The following is a 22790-nucleotide window of genomic DNA, read 5'->3' as shown; positions in this document are numbered from 1 at the left end:
TTTAGATCACTAGAGGTCACAATGGTGCCTGATTTGTCTTCTAACCTATGATTCCCTCTTCCCCCTATCCTACCCCCCCCAGTCGACCTTCCTGTTCCTCCTTGTCCTACTCTCTCTTCTACTTCTCCCCCTCTCTATTTCCCAGGTCCCCCTCCCCCTCACCTGTCGCTGTGTTCCCCATCTCTTCAGAGGATCTTGCCTCATTTCTCTTCTCTTGGGTACCATGTATATCTTTTAGGTTCTTTCCTATTTCCCAGAGTCTCTGTCAGTGGAAGTGCAGACTGGAAACTCTCCTGATGCATGTTTAAAATCCATATATGAGTGTGCATACCATGTTTGTCTTTTTGTGACTGGGTTACCTCACTCAGGATGGTTTCTTCCAGTGCTATCCATTTACCTGCGAATTTCAAGATTCCATTGTTTTTTTTCTGCTGAGTAATACTCCATTGTGTAAATGTACCACATTTTCTCTACCAATTTATGCTGGAGAGGATGTGGAGAGAGGGGAACACTCCTCCATTGCTGGTGGGAGTGCCAACTCGTACAGCCACTTTGGAAAGCAGTATGGAGTTTCCTCAGGAAGATGGGAATCAATCTACCACAAGACCCAGCAATTCCACTCTTAGGCATATATCCAAAGGAGGCAAATTCATACAATAAGGGCATCTGCTCCACTATGTTCATAGCAGCATTATTTGTAATAGCCAGAAACTGGAAGCAACCTAGATGCCCCTCAACTGAACAGGGGATAGAAAGTTAGTAATTTTTTTCAATTTTTTTTATTTTAAATAGCTTGTTTTACATGTCAATCCCAGTTCCCTCTCCCTCCCCTCCTCCCGCACTCCCCTTTCCCCCCACCCTCCCACCCTATTGCCAAATCCTTCCACATAGGGGATATCAGAGTCTGTCATTTTACTCTGGGTAGGGTCCAGGCACTCCCCTAAGAGTCCAAGCTGAGAGAGCATCCCTCTTTGTGCTATAGGCACACGAAGACTGTTTGTATATCAGGGATAGACACTGATCCACAGCTCAGGATCCCATAGGTTGCCCAGGCCTTCTCGCTGACACTCACATTTGGGGGGTCCAGATCAGTCCCATACTGGCCTCCTCACTGTCAGTCTGGGATCCAAGAGCTCTCCCCTGTTCAGATCAGCTGTCTCTGCTGGTTTTGCCAGCCCATTCTTTGCCAATTTGCTCATCACTCCTCTCTCTCTGTCACTGGGTTCCTTGGGTTCAGTTCAGTGATTAATTGTGTGTTTGCCTCTGCTTCCATCAGTCACAGGATGAAGGCTCCCGGATGGTTATAGACATCAAGTTCATTATCAGGAATGGGCATTCGAGGTGGTCTCTCCACTATTGCTTAGCTTGCCAATTGGTGTTATCCCTTTAGATCACTCGAGGTCGCTCTGGTGCCTGATCTGTATTCGATCCTATGATTCCCTCTTCCCCCTATTCTACCCCCACCCCCTCAACTTCCTTTTCCCCCATGACCAACTCTCTTCCTTTTCACCCCTTCTCTTCTTCCCAGGTCCCACTCCCCCCCACTCCTCGCCGTGTTCCCCATCCATTCAGGGGATCTTGTCTCCATCCTCTTCTCTTGGGTACTATGCATATATGCATATCTTTTAGGTTCTTTCCTGTTTCCCAGACTCTCTATCAGTGGAAGTGCAAACTGGCACTATCCTGATCCATGTCTAAAATCCATATATGAGTGAGTACATACCATGTTTGTCTTTTTGCGACTGGGTTACCTCACTCAGGATGGTTTCTTCCAGTACTATCCATTTCCCTGCGAATTTCAAGATTCCATTGTTTTTTTCTGCTGAGTAATACTGCATTGTGTAAATGTACCACATTTTCTCTATCCACTCTTCAATTGAGGGGCATCTAGGTTGCTTCCAGGTTCTGGCTATTACAAATAATGCTGCTATGAACATAGTGGAGCAGATGCCCTTGTTGTATGAACTTGCCTCATTTGGATATATGCCTAAGAGTGGAATTGCTGGGTCTTGTGGTAGATTAATTCCCATTTTCCTGAGGAATCTCCATACAGATATCCAAAGAGGCTGTATGAGTTGGCACTCCCACCAGCAGTGGAGGAGTGTCCCTCTCTCTCCACATCCTCTCCAGCATAAATTGTCTTCGGTGTTTTTGATTTTAGCCATTCTGACAGGAGTAAGATGGTATCCCAGAGTTGTTTTGATTTGCATTTCCCTGATGGCTAAGGATGTTGAGCACTTTCTTAAGTGTCTCTTGACCATTTTAGCCTCCTCTACTGAGAATTCTCTATTTAGCTCTGTACCCCACCTTTTAATTGGATCCTTTGGTGTTTTGGAGACTTGTTTCTTGAGTTCTTTGTAAATTTTGGAGATTAGCCCTCTGTCAGATGTAGGGTTAGTGAATATCTTTTCCCATTCTGTGGCCTGCCTTTTTGTCTTTTTGACTGTGTCCTTTGCCTGACAGAAGCTTTTTAGTTTCAGGAGGTCCCATTTGTTAATTGTCGATCTCAGTGCCTGTGCCACTGGTGTTATGTTTAGGAAGTGGTCTCCTGTACCAACTCGTTGAAGAGTATCTCCCACTTTCTCTTCTAAAAGTTTTAGTGTGGCTGGATTTATGTTGAGATCTTTGATCCATTTGGACTTAAGTTTTGTACAAGGCGATAGAAAGTTAGTATTTTTAAGAAACAGAGCATATCACCCTATCTGTATTAGAAAATATCTTGATGAGTTCTCATCATTTTACAGTTAGTGGTATCTGGGTGTTCAGCTGAGCTGTCCTCAATTGTTAGTTATGAAAAAGTCTATAGAAATCCTGGAATTCAAGAGTTAAGTTCATAGATTTCAGCAAAGATTGCATGTACTTAACCAATTGTTATCAAATGTGTTGAACAGTGAAATCTGTTCTCTCTGTGTAAAGTTCTTCATGAAAAAAATGAGTAGTAATCACAACTCTTAATAATTACTGGCAGAGTGAATTTAATTTTTAAGGTGTAAGTTCTCCTTAGGGAAAGAAGAGTTCACTTCATGTTAGTATATATGGATTATATAGCCATTCCTCTAAGAATATTTGAAACTGTAGATGAAAACACATCGTCTACTGATGGAACTAAGTGAGATGTAAAAACTTATGTTATATTGGGCAAGATGGCTGGTCAATGTACGTCATATACTACAGGTATAGAATGATGAACCCCCACTATGATGGGAAAACCAACAATAACACTGACCTCATCAGTGACTATGCAGTTCTCCACTCGTATGAAACCCCATATGTCAAAGATTACTTGATATGTACCTTTCCATGAGGGTAAACTAATATCATCTACCTAAAATGATGTTTGCAGATGGGAGAGAGGAGAACTCGAAGAGAGAAAATACTCATTTAGAGACATGTAGGTGGGAAATGGCCTTAGCAACGATGTGAACATGGGAAACCCAGAATTCCTTGGGTCCTTGGGGTATCACGGGGACCAGTAATTAAAGAAAGTAGCAACCCATGTTGTCTCTTTCTGTCCTGTAATCATTCAATGGAAACACATATAAGAAAGACAACATGTGTGAACATTATCATGCCATTTTTACTAGTCAGAAGTGTGCAGCCTTGGAGCTTTCATTCAATTCTAACATTTCAGGCATAATATACAGACAGAAAAGATTTTATATCTATCTTGAGATAAGTGGTGACTGCCTTCCCATAATTACATGAGTGTGCTTAATTATTTCATTAAAAGCAAACCTTGGTCTATAAAATATCAATTCCTACTGTTATCTCACTTATTAATTTTTCTATAAGGAAGCAAAGCACTTTAATTCAATTTCTAGTCACTACTTGGACAGCAGTCATCTGTGCCTTCCTGGTTGGCTTTTAAAGTAAAATCAATGTTTAATATTTTTTCATTTTATTTGGCTAAAATATTTTTATGTTTTCCTAACGAACATCTTCCTGACTATATCTTATTATACAATGGATTTCTACTGAAGGATCTGAGAACTCTTTCAAACACAGGTTAGATTTAAAAAATGGGATGTAATTAGGACATAGTATAGAAATCTGGTCTGGGAGAAATAAACCTTTAGCTTAATAACTTCAGGAACATTTGTGGTTGAGCCGTGGCCCCACACAGTTTCTTTGAATTGTATTTCAAATGGTATAATACACAGGATATGGTATTTTTTGTTCCATAGTTTTTATTTCCTAGTGAAGTTTGACATCTATTTCTTTTAACAGAATTGTCACTTATGTGATGTGGTATGTTACCTGAGCATAGAAAAAGTCCACTTCTAGCAGTTTCTTGTAACCCATGGGGAAAAGAACCCTCCCACTTTTCCCTGATGTATACACCTTTGAAGCCCATTTGAACTCAAACGTACTTCTATAATAGCCTTTGCCTGAAGATGAATTTACAGCAAAGCCAAAAGCTGGAAGTAGTAAAACTGTATTTCCTTGAAATAATTAGTTAGTTCTCTTTGATCCACATGCTCTTGTACCTAACTGAGGTATTGTTGGCTACTCTTACACCATGGTCTTCGGAACAGCTTTCAGTAGCAGCTATAATCCCTGAAACAGAGATACCAATCCACAGACCTCACCCCTAGCCTATTGAATCACCTCCTCTGGGAGTCGAGTTAAGAAAGGCTTTGGAACAAACCTACAAGGTACAATAACACCAGTGCCTGCTGAACTGTACTCTGACTCTAATAACTACCAAAGGTTGAGCACTGCTATGTCGTAAGAATTGTTGTGCTTCTGAGAGATGCACTCTTACCCTGGACTCTTGGGGGTGGTTCTAGGCCCTGTCCTGGATGAAATGACAGACTATGGACACCCACATGGAAGAACTCACCCTTCCTGGGGAAAGGAGGGGGTATTGGGTGGGTGGTGGGAGGAGGTGAGAGGAGGGGAGGGAAAGGGAGAGAGATGTGAGATTGACATGTGAAGAAACCTTGTTTCTAATTTGAATTTAAATTTAAAAATAAAATTTTTAATAAAAAAAGAATTGTTGTGCTTCATTTTTTGTTTAACTTCCTGTATGACCTAGGAAATAAATCTTTAATATGAAGAGGGGCTCTCTGGTTACTATGTTATTCATTTATTCATTTAATAACGTATTCACTGGCTCAGTCTTAGCATTTACTATGCTATTAATACCCACATGCAAGATACAGAAAATAAGAAACAAGAGAATCTTGAATTTCCAAGAATTCATAGGATATTATATATGTAGAGATGATAAATATTTGACCTATCATTCTTCGTGATATTCACTCCTAAATAAACACCTATCAGAACTTTTACCATGAAACACTCAAGGCAATACTGCTCCAACAGAATTGACTCAGCTGCCATATCCGTCATCCTAGGATACAGGGAGCATACATTTTATTATTTATGAATTTTTGCTATTTAATATAATATTTTCATTGGTTATATGACTTCAAGATAGAGATTTCATGGAATTTTTTAAAGATCTATTTATTTATTTATTGTATACACAGCGTTCTACACCTGAATGTACATTTGCATGACAAAAGAGGGCACCAAATCTCATTACAGCTGGTTACAAGCCACCATGTGGTTGTTGGAATTGAATTCAGGGTCTCTGGAAGAGCAGCCAGTGCTCTTAAACTCTAAGCCATCCCTTCAATTCTTCATGGAACTTTTAACTGTGAAACAAGAATCATTTCATTGTTAGATTCTAAAATAATACCCTTTAAAATATATGCATATGTATATCTGTGTATGTACATTTGTCCATAGCTTTTTATTATGTTTTGGGGTTTTTATGAGACAGTGTTTCTCTGTGCATCCATGACTGCCTGGACCAGGTTGGCCTTGAACTCATAGAGATTCGCTTGCCTCTTTTACCTAAGTGATGGGATTAAAAACATGCAATACCACTACCTAACATAGTTTATTAATTGGTTTTTTTTTTGGTTTTTTCGAGACAGGGTTTCTCTGTGGCTTTGGAGGCTGTCCTGGAACTCGCTTGGTAGTCCAGCCTGGTCTCGAACTCACAGAGATCCACCTGCCTCTGCCTCCCGAGTGCTGGGATTAAAGGCGTGCGCCACCAACGCCCGGCAGTTTATTAATTGTTAACTTAGAATTCAATTCCGCTTATTTTGGCATTATTTTTGGTAATCTAAGCACTCAATTTTATATTTATTATTCCACATTAGTTGTACATGGCAATGGATTTCAGTGTGGTATTTTCATACATACATACAGTATGCACTGATCACAGGGAACCACTTTTATTCCATGATATCCTTTCCACTCCTCCTTCACTCTTCCCATCCCCTAATGCTCAACTTGATCTCAGGAAACATTTTCTGTTAGTTTCCTTACATGAGAGAAAATATCTGGTATTTGTCTTTATTTTAATTCATTAAGCACATCTATAGGTTTCACCTACTTCCCTATAAAGGAAAAGATTAATTTTTCTTTATTCCTGTCTAATATTCCTGAGATTGTTGTCATGTTTTCATTATTCATAAAACTATAAACAGTTTTCCAGGCAGATTCAGAATCTTCACTATGGTGAATAAGTATGGGCAGGCAGGTATCATTCTTACATGTTGATTTCATGTCCTTTAGTTGAACTAATTGAAGCCTTCATTCTGAGTATACAGAATTTGTTTTATTATTGGTGCAGTAATATATTATATAGAATGATATGTTTCATCTACTTATAGCACATTCAATTCCTCCCATTTAGAGCTGTGTGTTCCTAGGTCTCTCTCTCTCTCTCTCTCTCTCTCTCTCTATATATATATATATATATATATATATATATATATATATATGGGTCTGGCTGTTGATCTCTGTATTTGTTCCCTTTTGCCAAAGGAGGACACTTCTCTGATGAAGACTTAATAAGGTACTGAAAGATAAGTATAGCAGAATACTATTAGGAATAATTTTATTGTTACCATTTTTTGAAGAATCATATGAACCATAGTATTTTTGCACTCTGCGCTATCTAATCTCTGGTTCTTGGTCACCCATGCTGTATCCATTCAGTGTAATGGAGGGGCCTTAAATCAAATCGGACACTGGTTGGTTACTGCCACAGCTTTGTTACATTGCCACCCCCACATTTTGCAGAGAGGACAGACCAAAGGTTTTGTCTTGGTTGATGTTTAAGTTTTCTCTTTGGTATCCTGAAAAATACCTTCCTGTACCAAAGACACTAGGATGTAGGGGTGAAGGTTGCATATAGGCACCAGCTCACCCTCTCCTTGTTCAATGACTTGTTTTCTTCAACAATCGGGCCTTGCTGCCTGATTGTGGAGAGAAATCTCTTATTTGGGGATTTCCAGGTGGGAAATCAAAAACAGGAATAGAGAAAGGTAGGAGGCAGAGTCAAGGAGACACCATGTATCTACTAGGAAGCTAGGGTACCCAGGCATTCTATGGTAAGATAAGAGGCAGAGATATACAAATTAATAGAAATGGGTTATATTAAGAGAGAGCTAGCCAATAAGAAACCTGAGCAATAGGCCAAACAGTTTATAATTAATATTACCCATGTGTGTTTATTTGATACTAAATGACTGCAGGACCTGGAAGAACAGAAACTTCTATCTACACCTATCTGCATATGTATCTATCTACTTATCTGTCCATGTCTATCTCCATCTGTCTTCAGCATCTCCATACCTACCTATTACTCATTCTCATTCTCATTCTCATTCTCATTCTCTCTCTCTCTCTCTCTCTCTCTCTCTCTCTCTCTCTCTCTCTCTCTCTCTCTCTCTCTCTCTCTCTCTCTGGGTGGTATGTGATGATCAAAGAAGCCAAATGAATAAGTATAGGCCATACTTTCTGGGATGTCTTTGTCGTAAGCCATGGCTCCCACCTTCTGTGATTGTACCCACTTTACACTTGATGGTAAGGATTCCCTCAGTGTTGGCTGTGTTCTCAGAAAAATACAGTTTTGCTATCCTCACTATGTATATCTTAAATATCATCCCTTTTGTGCAATTGGAAGCTTCAGTGCCATTATGAAATTTTCTACCTCAGAGGATGGCTGCTCTCCAATTTGCCCCAGCTGTTTCCTGGAAGCTACAACAGTCGGTTGTATGAGTTTCATCTTCAACCCCATTTTCCCTCTCCTTTATTTTTTCATACAACATTTGTGATCAAGTTTCTCACCTTTTGTAACCCCACAGATCCAACCCCTTCTAAAGCAAATTGTACTTCTCCCTTAACCTGGGTCAGTATGAAATATATTGTATCTCTGAAAATTTTAGCTGTGATGCATGAATTTTGTACCTTGTTGGAGTTGGACTCCACTCTATGACCTACATGAGAGTGGGACTACTATTTTAGCAATTTAGTCAGGTATGATAGAAACATCAGAGTTTGTGACATCCATACTGTTTTGTTATTCTTATATCCACACCTGGATTTATGGCCAGATCGAAAGACAGACATCTCCACAGATATTGTTTATGTTGGCCAAAATCACCAGTAGTAACAAGGGCTCAGAATCATTTGTTTTCTGACTGGACAGTATCATACACCAGGTACATCATGAGAAAACCCCAGGACCTGTGATACCTCCACCCTGTCTGGAACCCCTGTGTGTGGTTAGGAAAGTTGTAGACATGGCCAGTATGAGAAATTATGTAGGTCATTGCGTAGTGGCTGTGCAGTTCCCTTCTGCTGTGTTTGTGGAGTGAATACCCAGGAGCAGAACATTGTCCCCATTTCCCAGATGTGTGTGCCTGGAAACTGGGTGACTGAGCCCCCCTCTTCCTCACTTCTTCATCTGTGATACCTGTCACAGAATTAGTAGAAACTAGATATAACAGAGCCTGCCAAACTCCTTGCCTAGGACTCTTTAGACCTGTGCTCATAGGAGGGAGATGATAACTGGCTTTTCTCCCACTTCCCAATTACTTCACTTGTAGTGCTCAACCATGAATTAGCAAGAGCATGATAAGGTACTTTTTTAGACCTTGTGTTCAAAAGATTGAGATAGCAGTCAGGTCTACAGTAGAATTAAAGACTTTTTTCCTCCCATCCTCTCAATGACAGGCACTTGAACCTGGTGCTTGTGGATGAAGGGAGGGGGAATTCACAGGTGAAAGCTTTCAGCCTTCATCTTCATAGGACTCTGTAGCTTTCACATTTCACATTGTGGTGTGGCATAACTAACTCCCTGTAGTTCAGAAGATTCAAAGAATTTAAGTCGGAGAACTCCTCCTTAGCCAACTTATGTTTGTGGGGCAGCTACACACTGAGCAGGTGCAGTAGGATATCCATGGCATGGAAGGGATGAAAATATGCAAGAATTTCTTTAATATTAGAATGGCTGAAAGTCAGACAATACGTCCCTTCTCATGACCACTCCTGATTGCAGCAACTTGAGGGTTTGCTTACAGATAATATAAAATCCTTTCCCAAAGGTAGACCTCTGTGGAAATTTCAGGTTACTCATCTAAATATACTGCATGCCTGAGAGGCTTATGAACATTTCCAGTAACCAGCATCTTTGCTGATAGGCTTTGCCAGGACTCTTGTTCACCCTTAATCCTTTAGAAGTGAGGGACTTCCTCTCCATGGTTTGTGAAGCCAACTGAGCAGGTGCGAGGATTATTGTGATTCTCTGAATATTATTTATCTCAGAAGCCTAAGTCAAATTCTGTTTCTTCTGTTGTCAATTTCCAGTGTGCTCAACATGCAGCCATGTGTGCCTGTGTGTGTGTGTATACAAATATATACATAAACACACACATACACACACACACACACACACACACACACACTCATGCTTTAGGGGCCCACCACCAAGTTCCTAAATAAATACACAGCAATTTATTCCTTATGAACACCCTGCCTTAGCTTGCCTTGTTTCTAGCCAGTTTTTCTATCTGGGCTTTTTACCTTTCTTTATTCTATATATCTTTCCTTCCTTCTTACTCCATGGCTCGATGTGTGGCTGTGTGGCTGGATGGCTGACCCTTGGTGTACTCCTCTCCTTATTTTCTTTCTCCTATTCCTTCTCTAGATTTCTCTACCTGTTATTCTCTCTGCCCAACAGCCTCATCTTTTCTCTCTCCTGCCTATCTATTAACTGTTCAGCTCTTTATCAGGCTGATCAGGTGTTTTAGGCAGTTAAAGTAACACAGCCTTAGAGAGTTAAAAAAAAGTGTGACATAAATAGAATGTAACACATCTTTGCATCATTAAACAAGTATTCTACAGCATAAATGGATGTAACACATCTTAAACTAATATTTCACAACAACTATGCACTTAACTTTTGTTGTCCTTTCTTTGCCAGGGTAAAGGGTGGGAATTTTGGATATTTCCCTTCAGGTCATTTACTAATTTCATAGGTGTTGATATTGATGCCAAAGATAATATTTATTTCCTTGTGTATGCTCAGCCACCATTGGCAGTCCAGTTGCTGATGAGATTGCAATGTGTCAAAAGCCCTCCGGTACATACTAATGGGAGTGGATAAACGAGAGTATGGGCTACCAGGTTTCATAAGTCATGTTAAGATGATCAGCAGTAGGCATTTTTCATCAGAGATGTTATACATTTTCAAGTGTCATAAAAGACAAATCATGAAGCTATTTATATTTAGGAAATGGCATTCTTGCAATAGCATGCATGTATTGACCAGATTAGTGTCAAGCAGAAGGAAGTGGATGACTATGTCAAGTTGCTAAGTGAGTTAGCAGAAAACGAAGAGCCACCGTACTCCTTGTTTGTGAGGATTTCTATTAGTTGAGTAGTCCACAAATCAATGGTGTTTGTTATCATATTTTTCTGCAATTACAGTTAATCTAAAATTCAAAGTTTTAGCTATGAGATTTAGATCTTACTTCCTGTCTTGGATCACAACATTGTACTAGAGATGCAAAGGTTTCATGAGGTGCTTCTAGTTAGGTGGCTCCTAAAGGATTGGACAAAGCTCACAAGTGAGGATGCATGGGCCTGGTGTCAGAGAGCCACAGGGACCATTTAAGTTTCCCTCATGATTTTCTACTCTGCCTTCTAAGATACTGGAAGGAAAATGCAGACACCATAACAATGATCCACAGAGACAGGCTGTATTCCACCTGCAGAAGTAGAGATGGCAGTGTGTCATAACAGTACAGAAGTTGCAGAAGACAGCCATGCTATCAACCTTAAGCAAAGGTCAACCACATAATAAAGTTGGCTTGTCTCCTGTCAGGAAATTATATGACCCAGATCAGGTAAACTCAGGGATTTTACCACCCCATGGATGTTATGTCAGACCCTATGAAAAGTCACCTTGGGATGACCACTTATTATAAACAAGAATGACCACTTCACTCTTTTACCCCTTTTATATGGGGTAAAAACAAGGGAGCCTGGTGGTTGCACACATTATGAATATTTTCATTGTTTTTAACATTTGTTGAAATGGACAATTTTGTATTTTAGATGCATACAAATAAAACTCTGACAACTAATCGTGCCCTTTTTTTAAGACCCACATGGTGAATGGTCAGCCATATCAAAAAATATGCATATTCAGTGTTACTCTGTGTATGTTCTAGACAAGGAGACAGGGATTTTTGTTTGCTTGCTTGTTTCATTTATGCATAGAATAAGCACATACTGGGCCTCTCAGTGACTAATGGTTGAAGTCCTTGAAAGCCATAGTATATGTGAAAAGGAGACATGTAGCATGGAAAATAAACGACCCAGAGACAGATATTTGTGTTCAAACTTCAAGGTGAAGATCAGAAAAGCAAATAAGTCAGCCACTAGCTCTTACCTCTAGCTCAGGCTGAAAGACAATCCTGGCTCCACCAAACCTCAGATTGCTATGCTGGCCTCAAAGGGCTGAAGAATCCTGAAACTTCAATGTCTTCCTATCCTCCATGTGGCTGGAGAATGAATGACAGCTCTGAGACCCTGTTCTTGTCTTAAATACCTCCCTTATGCTGGGATTAAAGGCATGTGATCCCAGGTGCTGGGATTAAAGGTATGAGCTCTGTTACTCTTCACTCTTGTATAGGCTATGGGGACCTGTAACTAACGGATTTGTCTACCTCTTAGTCCTGAGTCCTGGGATTAAAGGTGTGTGCCACCACTGCCTGATCTCTTTGCTTTCTGAATCCTCAGGCAAACTTTAATAAATAATAAATCATATATCACCAAAGAGACAATTGCCAACTTTTTTAAATTTTATTTTCTTTTAATGCTGAGTACCCAAGGATTCCAGCACAGCTGGATATCTCCCTTTCTGCAAAAGGAAAAGATTACTGTTTTTCACCTAGGATGTAAGCGAATCCTCTTGTAAGTGGGGAAGGGGTCTCTACTGTACAGTGTAAGCAAATGTCCTGGGATAGATATAAAGAGCAGCTCTAGAGTCCACCACTACCAGATTCTGACTGAATGGCACTTGGGGTAGAAGATGCTCTCGGGACTCAGATGCTCTCTATCTTTCCTCACTGAACTTTCTTTATTTTCAGAAGGTTGGACCTGTAGGAACATACAGGAAACAGTGTCCTGACCAGAAGACTGTTTATTATTCCATTTTTGTTTCTTTCCTTGTCTGTGTTTGAACCCTTCTAGGATCTACTTACCTCCTGTGGATGGCTTATGCACCTTTGAAAACTGCCTTGTTGTTAATTGTTGACTGAGCTTTGATTATAGAGAGGTCATGGAAATAGCATGCTCTATTGTAAGAATAAACATCAGCAGAAATATGTAACATACAGAAAAATTTAGTGGTATTTAGTATTTAATATAAAGAAAATGATATATAATAGTTTATGTGAATAGCTGCTAAATATAGTAAGTGAAGTCTAATACTCATCATACTTATACTCTTCTTCACTTCATTTCATCATAAATACAATAGCTGCTTTTCCTTAATTTTTTTCTATGCACAGGCATAAGAAAGTATCTTTCCAAATTTTACTGTTGAAGTCTGCTCAATATATTTTGTGTTGCAAAGGTTTGACGAAAATGTAAATTTTAGCAGAATTTTATATTGGTCTTCTTATTTATTGGGAAGAGTGGAGGGGAGCAAAAGCTGTATCTCAATAGGGAAATATATGACTGCCAAGTTAAGGGCCTAGAATTAACACCCAAAACAAATAAACACACAACAAATAGCAGCTCCAGAGCCAGAAGCAGCAACATCAGAAAGCAGGTTACTTGAGCCAGAACTGCTCAGCATGCTCAGGCCTTTCTCATTAATGCTCCCATAAAATACATGTACCTTTCCCAGATGACTGAGGATAGGGCATCAGTATAAGAGCATAAGCTCCTAGACTCGACACTGCTTTCCAGAGTTTTTGCTCAACTTTATATTTCCTTATTGTGATGGGAAACAAAAATGCAATGAGCTCTGGAACCAGAAGTGTGAGCATGGGATGTCTTGGTGACCCTCTGAATCCAGTGCTGCTTCCAAGGTGCCTGTGGTGCACAAAAAGCTTGGATTGCTTTTCATGGTAAGAAGAGACCTCCGGAGTGAAAACAGCAGTGTTTCTGTTTACCCAGGCCCAATTCGCAAGCCAGCTTTTCCTCCTCTTTAAATAAGTGAATAGCCTCATCAACATGATGGAGAGTGGGCAGGGTGTATCAGCGGTTAGGCAAAGCTTGCTTCTGATAGGAGAGCAAAACAATTATAATGGCTTAGCCTGGATAAAAAGAGATATAAACTCTCCATACACTCTGACCTATGATCACAGATGAATATAGTCATTACATACCAGGAGAGAAAAGATGTTCCATATATAAAGATAAAATAGAGAATATCTACTAGATATCCTCATACCATTACTCTTTTTACTTCCTTGCAGATAGGAGAAATTATTCTGAACAGTCTACTGATCTTTGGGATAAGAATGGACAGGGATTATAAAAGGAGGAATGGAAGCTTTTAGAAGACTATGCTGGCGTTTCAGTGTGAAGGTTAGTACAAAAGTAACAGCAGTTTGGGAACATGAATTGCAATTACCATCACCAGGCTAAAATACATCTTCATTAGTTGTCCCCGTTTTCTTCCTTATTGCTGTGATAAACACTATGACTAAAAGTATCTTAGAGGAAAAAGGGGGCTTATTTCATTTTGTAGTTTTACTTCACACGTCAAAAGAGGAAGTCAGAGCAAGAACTGAAGGTAGGAACCTAGCACAGAGACTATGGAAGACAACTGTGACTGTGTACTGGCCTGCTCCCCTAAATCAAAATCAGCCTGGTTCTTACACAGTTCAGAACCACCTGCCCAATGGTGACAATTCCCAAAGCTTTGTGTGACCTCCCACATCAGTGAATAATGACAATCTCATACAGATATGGTCACAGACCACTCTGATGCAGGAAATTATGCAGTTGAGACTCCCTCAAATACTCTGGGCTCTGACAAGTTGACAGCTGAAGCTGACTGTAACATTAAGCAAGGTAGGAATTGTTACAACAAATCTATTTTCCAAGGAGAAATAAGGTTTTTTTTTAAATTCTTGTTGCAAAAAAATCCATATTCTGGAAATCAACATACTCTAGCAAATATTTTCTTTACCTTGTTGTAAAAGCATTTTCCCTACAAAAAGCTTTCAAGAATCTCCAGGAAGTAGTAATACATAGAATATGGTGGATGAGGGTAATCTTCTGAGACTGTTTATTTCAGCTTTTGAAGTGTTGATGGTGTGGTATGTGTTTGTATATTGGGTATGACTCTTTCTGTTTCTATACGCTGGTTGCACGTATTGCAGTTTCTGGCGCATCTCAGTGATTTCTCGAGCAGGCTTCTCAGGTGTAATGGTGTCATTGTGGTTCAGAAAGTTGTAATGAGTGAGACCAGCAGCAGACCACCCATCAGGAGCATGGTCTTCGTAGATCTAATCTTGGATCCGGAAAATGCTTTGGAGATTCTTCTTGGTTTAACCACTGAGACTTTAGTCACCAGCTGTATGTAATTAACATTTGTGGCACATCACAACCCAAATCAAGAAATAAGTTGTTGGTAGTGTTGAGTAAGAGATGATTACAAGTCTTCTCACAAGTCACCCACTTTGAAGATCTTCTACCTTTCCGATTTATCTCACATGCTGCCTTACCATTGAACAGTGCACTTTGGGTTCTTTAGTGGATTCTGCAGTCTTAAATGGATCAGATTAGATTATTGTTCTCAGTTAATCACAGTCAAACTAAGATGGTCAGAGGCTTTACACTCCATCACATATTCACTATAAATTCCATTGCAAATCTACTTCAGCCATCACTGCACTACACATCCATCAGCAATCCCCACATCAAAGATGCTGCTGTTGAGAATTGGCTCTACTGCTTTATAGCCCATTTTCAGTTTAGACAAGGAAATTGCTTGAGCTGTCTTGTGCACTAATGAAATTTTTAATTTTTCATAACGAAATGAACTTATCAAAGGTCTTCAACCATTGTATTACAGAAATAACATTCAAACCAGGTTTCTTTGTAGACCAGAACAGGATTCTTTATACTAAATATTTATAAATCAGCTATGGTTCAGGCACCAGTTTGAAATTATCCCACACCATGTGGTACACTGTGTGGCTCATATTGAATGCTGTAGGATATTTTGGAGATTATAAAATACTCTTTTGGTAAATGAAATTCAGTCGCTGAAATATTAGAAGTGAACATTGTTTATGAAGTTCTGCCGAACACATCCTACATTCATATACACTCTCCCCAAGGAAAATATGCAGGCTAGGGCTCTGAAATCAATAAACAATCTCCAAAGCTATAAAATGAATACATACTTCCTTTATATACAGGCATGGAATACTTCAGTAGTTGGTCTTTATGATCATTTTGTAATGCTGTAGTAGTGAAGGACAGGCCAAACAATTGGAGCTTAATGCTGTGAAAAGACACTGAAATGTAAAGGCTAAAGCAACCTGAAAAAGGTTCAATAGCCTGTGTTCATTTCCTTGCTAAGACTGTTTAAACCCATGATACGATCATCTGTAAAATGATGGTACATGGCCCAGGAATTTACTGCGAAGAAATACTTAGTACTTAATAATCAAGCACAGATTAATGCCAAATATCACCTTGGTGACTTAGAAATAAGAAGCATACATAGAAGCTCACTTAGATGCTTAAGGCAGGAGAACACTCCAAAGGATACTGTCACAGAATATTCACACATCATATCATAGGTGATAACTGTAGTGTCTAGAATCATAAGAAAAACAACACAGCACTGTTTTAAAATGGAAATTGAACCATGATGATGAAACCCACAAAGACAGCTGACCGGATAAGGTGGAGCTCTTGAATCCCAGACTGATGGCTGAGAGGCCAAGAGCGGACTGATCCAGACTTCATGAATGTAGTGCCAGTGAGGAGGTCACAGAAATCACTGGAGCCTTGGGTGATAAATCAGTGTTTATCATGGTGTATGAATGATCTTTGGGAGCCCATTCCAAATAGAGGGATGCTCTCTCATCCTGGTCACATGGGGAAAGGCCCAGGTCCTTTCCTGGATGAAATGACAGACTTTGGAGATCCCCCCAAGAAGGGCCTCACCCTCCCTGGGGAATGATGTGGGGATGGGGTGGGGGGCTGGGAGGGCTGGTGGAGAGACAAGGGAGGAAGGGTGGGAGAGGGAGCTGGGAATGACATAGGTTTCTAATTTAAATAAAAACATATATTGAGGGAAAAATAGGTATTACCAAAAAAAAAATGGAAATTGACGACCGGAGTTCAATTCCCAACCCACACATGGCAGCTCACAGCTGTCTGTAACTCCAGTTCCAGCAGATCTGGCTTCATCACACAGACATACATGCAGACAAAACATCAATGCACATAAAATAAAATAAATAAATTATTTTAAAAAATGGAAATCACTTAACCAACAAATAACTACTAAGTTCACAATCCATATGTCTCGAAGTAAGGGTGAGTGTTAGTATTCAGGCATTTGTACTGGCCTGCCCTTGGGGTTCTGACAGGATAAGTCTTCAGCTGCAGCCACTAAGAGCACCACTTGAGCACATTTACAATATTCTCTTTTAAAAGGGTCCCCCCCACCCCCCAACCCCTCCTTCTCTCCCTCCCTCCCCCCCACTCTCTCCTCTCTTTCCTTCTGCTGCTACTGTCTAAAGAGGCTGGTCTCCCCACCCCTCTCCCCCACTTTTTTCTGCTTCCTTTCCCTAACAAAAACATCCTTTGACACAAGCTCTGTTGCATGGTGTCTCTTTCTGGAATGCTGATTTTAAAATTACAACAGTGAGTATAAGTGGAAATTAAGAAAAAAAATAGGTAATTGTGAACAAAAGCCTTTTTTTCTGCCAACAGGCCCAAAATAGAGCATTTTCTTCAAGATGCTAGAAACTGAGCAGAGAATAGCTTTATCATCAGTCTATTTGAAGAAATAGCTTAATATTCTTAAAAAAGTCTCCATGGCACAGCAGGAGTCATAAGATCATGCTTGTTTAGTAAGTATTTACATAGAATATTAATCTATGCTAGGTCAAAATATTCTAACATTAGTGTCCTAAATTGTGGAAATTAAATAACTTCTCCCTGTCTACTATACATACAATAGTCTTACAGAATATATATACATATGTCTCAAACTCTGCTCATTTCACTACTTTTACACTGCTGTTAGAGTGTGGAAAATTTGCAAAATACTATGGTATAGCAATCTTTTCAAAGATACTAAGTAAAACAAAATTTCACACCAATTTTAGCAAAAAAAAAATGGGCAAGCCTTACTATTTTAAAGCCTGAAAGTTTTACATTAAGAATCCGTGGGCTTCAGCCACCAAGATGTCTCAACAGGTAATGGCACTCATTACCAAGCTTGGTGAGCTTAGTTTCATCCCCAGAGCCTATGTGGTCGAAGGAGGCAATCTACTCTGAATGTTGTCTTCTGACCTTCATATATGTACCTACCCACATCCCCATACATGTTTATACATTTTTATATATTATATATGTAATACGTGCATATGTGAAAATATCTTTCTGTATTTATTTATTTATTTATTTGGAGGAGAGAGCTCCATGAATAAATTGCATTTGGTACAGAGAGAATTAGTCTTGGATGCAGAACCCATACAAACCTGGAGTGATAACACAAGCCTGTAAACCAATTGCTTCCATAATGAAGTAGGAAGTGGAGATAGCTGAGACACTGGGAGCTTTAGACAAGTTAGCCTTGTATATGTTTGATAAACATTGAGAGAGAGACTCTGGCTCACAAAAAGTATACGTTTAAGATAAACCTAAAGAGTATGACCACTACAATTGTGCAAAGGCACACATGGATTCATATGAAAATCCACACACATATATATCATAACAATCACACACACACGAACATGAAATAATTTTTTAAACAACATAAATATGCATTCAGCAGGTAACTGGGTTCAGAAATCCTTAAGATATAAGATCCCACTGAAAGGGAGCTAAGTAAATGCATTCTGAGAAATTGGGAGGAGCTCTGAATCAAGCTATGTGGCTGCGTTTGAATCCTATCTTGACGTCCTAACAAACTGATGTCAGGAAATGATTAATCATTCAATTCTTTACCTGCAAAATGGGATAATTATAGCTTACTTACAGATTAATATAGTAAAAATGAGATAATGCCTAAGGAAATATGTCACCATTTTTCAAGAGGATGGTATCACTGGGTTCTACATTAGGCCATATTTTTCTTATAGATCTAAACAGAATTCATGATTATGTAGTTTTATGATTCCTTATGCTTTAATGTCTCCATTATGATATTATAAGACTGGATCTCTTGGCTTAACCACTGCATTTCTAGCATCTAGAATTATTTTATTTTTAAATATACACAGTAAATACCTTTTGAAGGAAGAAAAAACTTTACCTGACTTACTAGGAAAATATATTACTTTTTATAACGGGAAGAAATTGGTAAACTGCAAGCAATAAGTCAAGACATACCAAGAAATGTGGCCCTCCTGGGTAGCACCCATTTCATTCCTTATAAGTGTCACTGAAAAATACCATATTGAGTCCAAAGTGGCTATTTTATAATAGTTTTTCTGCTGAAGAAAAATTGACAGAGCTTTCATATCAGTCAATGTGATTAAGTTATTGTCTCTATGTTTGATGCTGTGTCTGAGGGGCAGAAGGGAAATTACAATGCCTGGAATCTACTTCCTACAACGAGAAGGGAGAGAAAGACAGGTGACCCCATCTAATGTATCTGACAGCATTATAACTTGCACCTTTCAGTGAATAGACTAATTGTATTTCTTAGGAAAGGAGTTGTCATCTGTAGAATAAGAATGGTTTTGACCAAAGACTGCCTATAATGAGAAAAGCAGAAAGGTATAAAAAAGAATTGTCCTCTACTTTCTATGGGACAGGTTTCCATGGACAGCTTCACTTCAACCTGGAGATAATTCACAAACTGTATGTTTTCTATCAAGGGAGGTGATAACCCCTTCAAGTAACTTCAAAACCTCATGTGTTCTAGGTCACTGAGTGTGCACATTGTGCAATGAAACTCACGGAGAGATGTGTTGGATTCCCAGTTGCATGCCTGTGCTCTCTTAGCCTTTTGCATATCTTCTTCTAATTCATTAGTTAACTCTTATAGAGTGTAAGAGTTGTCATTTAGCAATTGGATGCTTCCTGCTACTTCTCCATCTGTGACCATTTTCAACCTAAATCAATTTCCATAAGAAGTGTTGTGTGACAGTCTTCCTGAGTAGATGCAAATGTACACATCTTCTCATCTCACATATGGAGCACATGACTGACCAAAGTATAGATACAAGCAAAGTTCACCTTGGTGAACCAATGGGTTCTGTTGCAGTTGCTTGTAGTAATATGGTTGAAGACTTACAGAAGCAGAAATAACTTAACGACAATGGCGATAGCTCACAAAACCTGGAGACCTAGAGATCACTGCTCAGCCTAAAGGCAGCTCAGCAAGTTGTAGCATGGCCTTGTCTCCTTCCCTTGTGACTTACTTTGTCTTAGCCTCATGCAGGCAGGTTGCCTAGTTTCTGCTTCTTCCAGGCAGCAGTCCTTGTCTCAAAGACTCTTTGTAGCTTCTTCTTGTTGGAGCATGACCCATAGCAATATCTACTGTTTAGGTAAAGAGGGACCCTTTGGGAGGGAGGGACCTAGTGAATCTGGTCAATGTTGGGGACTTCTTGAAGTTATTTTGAGTTTTTTCTTAGGTTTAATGAGTTTCCTTGCATTATAGAATGTTTCAAGATTCAGGAAACTGCTATAGAACATCTTCAAGACTATTGCCAAAGTGATCTAAAAGTAAATTACCCAGTAAACAATTTCTTTTCCTAACAAAATGAGAAACATTGCCTGGGAAAAAGCCGGGTTTCTGCCATTTCCTTTTTCTTCAGTGTTAACACAATACTTCATAGAGGCCAGAGCTGTCTTAGCATAGCAAATGGATGCTAGTGTAGTTTAACTTTGAATAACTATCTAGATTTCTAGAAGTTAATGTAATAACACTGTCCACTATATTTCTAAAGTTATTTTAAGACCAAAAGACCCTTTTTTGAAGTATGTTTAGCCTTCTTTCTACTACTGCATCCAACAATAAAGTGTTCATAATACACATGCAACCTCAAATGAATCATCACAATTAATATTCTGGATGTTTACATGAATTTGAAAGTGCTACAGAGTCAAATTCTCAATAAATGTGTGTGATTAATCACAAACCAAGATAATCCCCACAAACCGAACAACCCCATTAGTCATGCCTCTTAGCATCTTTATCTAGTGAATGACTACTTCATCTACATCACTCCCTATGTGTGGCACATTCACCTGACCAGCACAGGAAATGAACCTGCTCTCAGAGTGACCTCTAGATATGTCTTAATCTTCACATTAAAGACACTTCAGATGATAAGAACATTATGTTTACCCATAGTTTTAATTTCACAATAGCTTGAAAGTTCCTGCTAACCATCTCCATTTCCCCCTACATCATTATGTTTGTTTTATAGTCAGGAGAGGAAAATGAATGACTTTTCTTCAAAAGTGGTATGATATGTTAATTTTATCTAATTTTAAATCGCAAAGTGAGTCTTTACCTCTCTAGCTTCTTAAAATTTAGGAGACCATATGTACTTGAGTGTCTTTTATGTCTTGGTACTTGGATAAATGAGAAGCTTGTGACTAAACTTGTAAGCCTTGAGCTGCGGCTGGAGTTGACCTTGTCACTGTTCACTTAATGGGAAAGGGGAAAGGCCATGAATCAGGAAACTCCATTAATATGGAAGTAATTGAATCAAAAGAGAAACATCAATGGCATACACAAGTGGTTGCATCATTGTCTCTTTGGAAGTGCAGAAAGTGCATTGCCTATTGTATATAGCATTTGCATGGAAATGAGAGCAGCTGAGAAGCCTATACAACACTCCTTTCTGACTGGAAACTCTGACCCCAGGTTCTCCACAGTCGGGCACCCCATCCCTCATGGCCATTTCAATTTCAGCTAGGTCACAGTTAATCAGCTAGAGAAGAGTCTGTGGGGCAGCCCTTATTTGGGATGGTGTTCAGGTCTGTTATTGTACACACTCAGGAATGCACTCTCACCATATAAGGGCATAGAATGTAAATATCACAATATAGAGGGATCACATCTTTAATATCAACTGAAAACAATGTAACTAGAATATCTAGCTTTGGGGAAAGTGTGAATGAAAAGAACTCTTTAAATTTCCCAGTTCAAATGCCCTCATCTTACAAATGAAAAGAAAAGGGTGAAAAGAGGGGAAATGATCACAGAGGTACCCCAGAAGCTGAGGTAAAGAAGTTCCCACCCAATGTTGTTTTTAGTTTCTTCCTACTACTGGGATACTTTATCCTTATGGTGTGTGTTGAAACTATATATAAATACTTGATCAATAAATTACCATATCATGTACTTGTGTAGCAAGTAAATAGTATTCTCTCAGCAGGTTACTTATCAGAAAGTATTAACAAATAGACGCATAAGGCTGGCATTAAAAGGCAGAAGGAGAAGATCACTTGGAGGGAGCTACCAGTGGCTTCCAGAATGTGAGGATCTTAGTGCTATAGCTATAGTAATGTGACTCTTGACAATAGGAACAACCCTGGGTCATGCATTTTCTGCAGTGAGACCTGCAAATGAAACAGCCTATTCTATATCTTGATGAGAGCCATGGAAGCTCCCAACCACAGACTCTACCCACTGTGACTAGTTTCTAGATCCAAGGAACATATGGATGAGTAGACAGAAGTAGACCTATCCACTAAGTCAGGCGTGACTTTATTTGAAGCAGGCAAAACATAACGAATGATGCTGTTGGCATCAGGGAGGGCTATGTGATATGTAGGAGGATGGCACTAGGCTGGATCTCTTCCCTGTAAACTAGTGGGTGTATGACTCAGAAGAAATGCAGGACTTGCATCACCTCCACAAATTGAAGCCTGTGTGTATGATTAGCAGTAAAGTGGGTGAGAAAATCAGGCAAACATATTCATTCAATAATGCAACTAAAAAGACAATAAATGAACCAGAAGAAGGATATGACAAGAAGACTCTGAATTAAGGATAAAAAGAAAAAGGAGCTGGAGGATAGAGACAAAATATGAGAAGTTTCATCCGATGTAAATCAGACACTCCTTGGAAAGAGCCCAGGAGCTGATTTTTACTTGGCCTCCTACTGAGGGACACTCACCATCTGAGAATCTTTGCAAAAGTTTAGGGGAGAAAGCATCATATTTGGACATGAATATGTGCTAAGCTATGGAAAAAAATGTCTTGGCATTTAATATTTTTGGTGACATACAAAGGAAAAAAA

The sequence above is a fragment of the Mesocricetus auratus genome, unplaced genomic scaffold, assembly GCF_017639785.1.
Source record: "Mesocricetus auratus isolate SY011 unplaced genomic scaffold, BCM_Maur_2.0 Super-Scaffold_100006, whole genome shotgun sequence".
Classification (NCBI taxonomy): Eukaryota; Metazoa; Chordata; class Mammalia; order Rodentia; family Cricetidae; genus Mesocricetus; species Mesocricetus auratus.
This window is presented reverse-complemented; position numbering follows the sequence as displayed.